We start from the raw sequence: 6,435 nt of genomic DNA on the forward strand, positions 1-6,435 counted from the left end.
TTGGTGGTTGTACCTGCAATGACACTCCGATGCTTAAGTTAGCATGGGTTCAAGCAGATATGTGTAGATTTGGAATGAATGCCATACCTGGGTGCTTCCAGTGTATTTATAGTAGTTGGTAGTGATCTTCCCTGGATAAGATATTCTTATCTTATCTTATCTTTGGGAGTTTTATCTCTATCTTTGTGGAACCGCCTTTTCTAGGCCTTTTCGGCCTTTAGGTTTGGGCTGCGTTCCTTTTGATGGGCCTTCCATGCTATTTGTCCGAGGTCCGACCTTTAGGTGTGAGCTTGAGGACAAGGTCGGACCTCTTGCGAATTTGCCGAGTTGGAGGACCCCGGTCAGGGTATGAACAGTGCCCCTGTCCGAGTTCGTCCTATTTGGAAGGTCGTGCTCGGGCATAGTAGTCTGTTTTTCAAAATTCAAAAATGGTCGTTCCTGCATTTATTGCATTTTACCGTTTTTCCTCGATTTCCGTTCGGGCTCTTGTGAAGGCTTTATTTATTGCCCCTTTCCTCCTTTCCGCGTTTGTTTTTTCTTTATGCTTTTACGAGCGCCACTTCTTCTTTCTCTTTGTTCTGCTTTTCCGAATCTTTCTGTGTGTCTTTCCGGGGTTTCCTCTGTGCCGTCGTTTCGTTCTCCTTGGTTCGGAGCTCTTTGTCTTCGTTTCTTCTTCCAGGTTTGTTCCCATGTCTCTCTTTGTGATCATATGCTTCTGTTCTCTGTGTGGCTCTTTGTTTATTTCTTTTTCTTTTATGCCTGGGTTGCCCCGAAAGAGGTGCCGCCATTGCTATTTAATATGGGGGGGCTCTTTTTTGCTCTTTGGTGTTTCTGTGTTGCCCCACTTCTTCGTGAGGTCTTTGTTTCTTGTTTTTGCTGAATGCGTTTTCGTGTTCGTCTGCCTTTATGTGATTTTTTGCTTGCTGTTGTATTCTTCTTTGTAGGTAAGAATTTTATGTCTCGAAAGGTTCTTCAAGCGATGTCGACTAAAATTCCGTGTGGTCTTGATTGGGTAGATCCTCTTCCTCTGAGAGTCCCTACTGTGGTAGATTCTGAGTACTTAGTTAGTTCCTCTAAGAGTCCCTTCTGTGGTAGATTCTGAGTATTTAGCTAGGTTTCGTAGGCAATGTAGCATATGTGAAGATAGAGAGTCTGAGAGGGATTATGAACTAGTAGCCCCGGATTCCGAGGAGAGAGTGTGCTTTCCGCCCTTAGATAGTTCCGAGAAGCTCTTCTTTTACGCTTATGATTGCTTTTTCTCCAAGCTGAGGGTCCGACTTCCTTTTACTGACCTGGAGTCCGAGGTGTTATGGTCTTGTAACCTTGCCCCTACGCAGCTCCATCCAAATTCTTGGGCGTTTTTAAAGCTGTTTCAACTTTTGTGTCAGTTTTTGGGTGTTGCTCCCTCTATTTCTCTTTTTTCCTATTTGTTTGTGTTGACGAAGCCAGGGTCGGGTGGAGGGAAGGTATCTTGGGTTTCTTTTAGGGCTAACCAGGGAAGGAAGTTTTGCACCCTGTATGATGAGTCCTTTCACGATTTTAAGAACTTCTATTTCAAGGTCCGGGCTACTGGAGATGTCCGACCCTTCTTTTTAGATGAGAGTGGGGAGCCTTCTTTTCCTCTTTGTTGGCAGGAGAAAGTAGTGTCTACTAAGTATACCCTTGAGAGTCTAGATGAGGTGGAGCAGGCTTTTGTGGGTGTGGTAAGCAGTTTATGGGGTCGGGCACCTCACTTGGACACAAAGAAAATGTTGGGGGATCCAAGCCTTCTCCGTTCCGAGTTAGGTAGTTCCCGACCCTCCGAGATTTATCTTCTTTAGTATTTTGGTTTGGCTTGTTTTTGTTTTGGTGGGATTTCTGTTTTGGTGATCCTTTTCTTTTATTTCTGCAGAGATGTCTTCCCAGGTGGATTCCATGAAGTACCTTCGTCGGACGAAGAAGTCCGTGGCTGCTCGAAATATCGAGGCTGGGGAGGCTTCTGCCCGATCTTCTCCGAAGAAGACTACTGTGGGTGTCACTACTCGGTCGAAGATTATTCCGACTCCCCAGTTCCGACCTATAAATCAGGATCCTCCAACCTCTGGACCCGGTAACTCTTCTCCTCCTTTGTCCTCGGGTCCTCCTCCCAAGAAGCAGAAGACCTCTCAAGAATTTGCGGGTTTTAATGATAAGGATTTTGATGCTCTTGGTTGGGTTGAGCAGCATATTCTCCCTCAGACTTTCATTTCTACTGATGATGTGTCTATGGAGCACCATTTTCAGTATATGGCGCGGAGCTGTGTCCGGATGGCTAGTCTTCATGTCGCTATTGCCCGAGAGTTCAAGAAATCCCCTATTGGTGCGACCAGTTCCCGACTTGAGAAAGCTCAGTCTGAGTTCGAGAGGATTAGTGAACTAAAGGCTACTAGGATTGCTGAGCTGGAGGTGTCTTTGGAGAAGGAGAAAGCTAAAGCTACCGCGGCTGTGGCGGCGGCGAGTTCATCCGAGGAGATGGTGAAGGCGGCGAAGGAGAGTTATACTTGGACATATGCTGAGCTTGTGGAGACAAAGGAGAGGTTGCAATCTGCTCAGGATGATTTTTACGAGCTAGAAGGACATGTGGCTAAGGGTATGGATGCTATGTTTGAAAATTTGAAGGCTCAGGTCCGGGTTCTTGCTCCCGACCTGGATCTGAGTTTATTCAGTATGGATAATGTTGTTGTGGAGGGAAAGATTGTTCCGGCTCCCGACGAGGATGAGGTTCCGGTGTCTGATCCTAAAGTTCCGGTTGCGAACCCGACTTCACCTTTGGCCGGGGAGGAATCTGGTGTGGAGGTTTCAAACCGAGATGACGGTGCTGTCAAGGCTGTCCCTATTTCTATGGTTCTTCCTCCGCAGTCTTCTACCGGAAAGGATCTTGATTCCCTGTAATCCTTTGTCTTTGGTTTTTTGCCCGGCCTGTGGGCTCTTTTTTGGACGGTTTTTACTATCTGTTTACTGTTTTGGACACCTTTTTGCTATTAGCTACTTGTAGTAACTTTTTAGCTTATTTATGTGGTGTTTGTTCGCGTTTTGACTTTTAGTTCCGCTTTTGTGCTTTTTAGTTGTTTTTGGATAACAACTTTTTAGCTAGCGTTTTTTGAAACTTTGTTTTACCCTTCCCTTTTGATTTCGTTTCTTCGCTTTTTAGTTGTTTTTGTATAGCAACCTTTTAGTAAGCGTTCTCGAAATCTTTGTTTTCGCCGTTTTAAGGCTTCTTTCTCGGATCCGGGCTTTTTCTCGGACCTCGGGGGGGGCGGTCGAGTACTTCCCTTTGTTGGGCCCGACCTTGTCGTTGGTCGGCCCTTTAAGTCGGTTGAGTAATTCCCTTTGTTGAGTCCGACCTTGTTGTTGGTCGGTCTTTTAAGTTATTTTTGTAATCTCTTTTATTTGGCTTTTTGAGCATTTTCAGAGTTGCTTTTATAACTTCTCACATTAATCTGAACCTCGTCGCTTTATCTTTGCCGACCTCGTGTGGTCTTTTTGGCAATGATTTTTTGCGTTTTGCCGAGCATAAATTAATGCGCCTTGGCGGGGTACTTTTCAGGATTTGTTTCATGATGAGGAAGAAAAAAGGAGAAGAAAAAGGGAAAAATTCGATTAGTATTAAAAGGAAAGAATATTTACAGAGTGTTTACCCTTGGCTAGGTCGGGTGCTTTTCTTGTCCGGGTGTCTCATTAAAAAACCCTTCTAGGGAAAAAGAGTACACCTCGGGTCAAGTTTTTCTAGCTGTAGTATCGTCTTAGATTACAGGCGTGCCAGGCCCTGGGCAACTCATTGCCTTCTAGGTCGGATATTTTGTAATAGCCTGTTCCTAAGACTTCTGTTACCTTGTAGGGTCCTTTCCAATTTGCAGCTAGCTTCCCTTCTCCCGACTTTTGTGTTCCGATGTCATTTCGGATCAGAATTAGGTCGTGAATTGAGAAGCTTCGTTTTATTAGTAGAGTGCGGGGTTGTCCGATATGCCCATAGTACCTGGGGGAGTTCTTCGGCCCATGCCCCTTTGGCCTCTTGGAGTCTTCGTTTTAATCCGGCCAAGATGACTTTATTTGCAGCCTCTGCTTGTCCATTGGCTTGTGGGTGCTCGACTGAGGTGAATTGCTGTTTGATTTTTAGTTCGGCCACCAAGTTCTGAAAACTTGTGTCCGTGAACTGTGTTCCATTGTCTGTTGTGATGGAGTAGGGGACTCCGAACCTCGTGACAATGTTTTTTTATAGGAATTTACGGCTTTTCTGAGCCGTAATAGTGGCTAAGGGTTCGGCTTCGATCCACTTTGTGAAGTAGTCGACCCCTACTATGAGGTATTTGACTTGCCCCGGTCCTTGTGGAAACGGGCCGAGTAGGTCGAGTCCCCATTTTGCGAAGGGCCATGGCGCAATGATGCTGATAAGGTCTTCGGGCGGTGCCTTGTGAAAGTTGGCGTGTTTTTGGCAGGGGGGGCATATTTTCACAAATTCCGTTGCGTCTCTTTGCAAGGTCGGCCAGTAGAATCCGGCTCGGACTACTTTTTTGGATAATGCTCGTGCTCCGAGGTGGTTCCCACACATGCCTTCGTGGACTTCTTCGAGGACGCTCTTTGTTTCTGAGGTCGGGACGCACCTAAGGAGGGGGTTTGAGAATCCTCTTCTGTATAATATGTCATGAATTAGTGTATAATTCTGGGCATCTTTTGTGAGTCTTCTAGCTTCCTTCTTTTCAGCGGGGAGAGTTCCCGACTTCAGGTAGTTGAGTATGGGGGTCATCCATCCTTGCTGTTGGTTGGATATGTTTAGCGCTTCCTCCTCTCTTAGCACGGAGGGGAATTGTAAGGTTTCCTGGAGGAGACTTCTGTTGTTGCCTCCGGGCTTGGTGCTGGCAAGCTTTGAGAGGGCGTCTGCCCGGGCGTTTTGTTCCCGAGGTATGTGCTGAATCTGTATTTCTAAAAAGTGGCATAGTTGTGCCTGTGTTTGGTCCAGGTATTTTTTCATAGTGGGGTCTTTGGCTTGGTAGCTTCCGTTTACCTGTGATGTGACGACCTGAGAGTCACTGAAGATCGTGATTTTTTGGGCTCTGACCTCTCCGGCTAGCTTTAGACCTGCTAGTAGGGCTTCGTATTCGGCTTGGTTGTTCGAAGCCTGGAACTCGAATTTTAGGGATAGTTCTATTCGCGTTCCTTGGTCGCTTTCGAGTATAACCCCCATTGCAGTATTCGTCCTGCCAGGTCTGTTTTTTGGAGGATGTGTCTCATGGGTTGGTTTGTCCGGACTTTGATGGTGTGGGCTTGAAAGTAGGGACGGAGCCTCCGGGCTGTGAACACTAGGGCGTAGGCGAATTTTTCTATCTTCTGATAGTTTAATTCGGCCCCTTGTAGTGCCTTGCTTACAAAGTATATGGGGTGTTGTCTTTGGTCATTTTCTCGTATTAACGCTGAAGCGACTGCTCGATTTCCAACCGAGAGGTATAGTACGAGTTCTTCTCCCTTTAGAGGTCGGGTTAGGATCGGTGGCTGCCCGAGGAATACCTTGAAGTCTTGAAAGGCCTTTTCGCACTCCGGGGTCCATGAGAAGGGTTTTCCTTTCTTTAGGAGTGAGTAGAGAGGTAGTGACTTTATTGCTGATCCTGCCAAGAATCTTGATAGGGCGGCTAGCCTTCCGTTCAGTTGTTGTACTTCCTTGACACACGTCGGGCTCCTCATATTGAGTATCGCTTGGCATTTATCCGGGTTTGCTTCGATGCCCCTTTGAGTCAGCATGAAGCCTAAGAATTTTCCGGCTTCTGCGGCGAAGGTGCACTTTGTCGGGTTGAGTCTCATGTTGTGTTTTCTGAGGGTGCCGAAAACACTGGCGAGGTCGGTCAGCAAGTTTCTGTCTTCTTGTGTCTTTACCAGCATGTCGTCGACGTACACCTCCAGCTGTAGTCCGATGTGCTCTGAGAACACTTTGTTCATTAGCCTCTGGTAGGTTGCTCCTGCGTTTTTTAGCCCGAAGGGCATTACTACGTAGCAGTAGTTTGCTCTTGGGGTTATGAACGAGGTCTTTTCTTGGTCGGGTCCGTACACTGGGATTTGATTGTATCCCGAGTATGCGTCCATGAAGGAGAGATATCTATAGCCTGAGGCAGCGTCTACTAATGTGTCGGCTGCGTCTACTAATGCGTCGATGTTTGGTAGTGGATATGGGTCTTTGGGGCAGGCTTTGTTGAGATCTGTGTAATCGACGCACATCCTCCATTTTCCGTTGGGCTTTTTTACCAGGACTACGTTCGCAAGCCATAGGGGGTATTTTACTTCCCTAATGAACCCCGCATCCAGTAATGCTTGCACTTGTTCCTCTATTGCTTGCATGCGCTCAAGCCCAAGCTTCCGGCGTCTTTGTTGGATAGGTCTGGACCCCGGGTATACTGATAGCTTATGGCACATCAGGTCGGGACTTATGCC

This window comes from Arachis duranensis, chromosome 4 (genome assembly GCF_000817695.3).
Source record: "Arachis duranensis cultivar V14167 chromosome 4, aradu.V14167.gnm2.J7QH, whole genome shotgun sequence".
Classification (NCBI taxonomy): Eukaryota; Viridiplantae; Streptophyta; class Magnoliopsida; order Fabales; family Fabaceae; genus Arachis; species Arachis duranensis.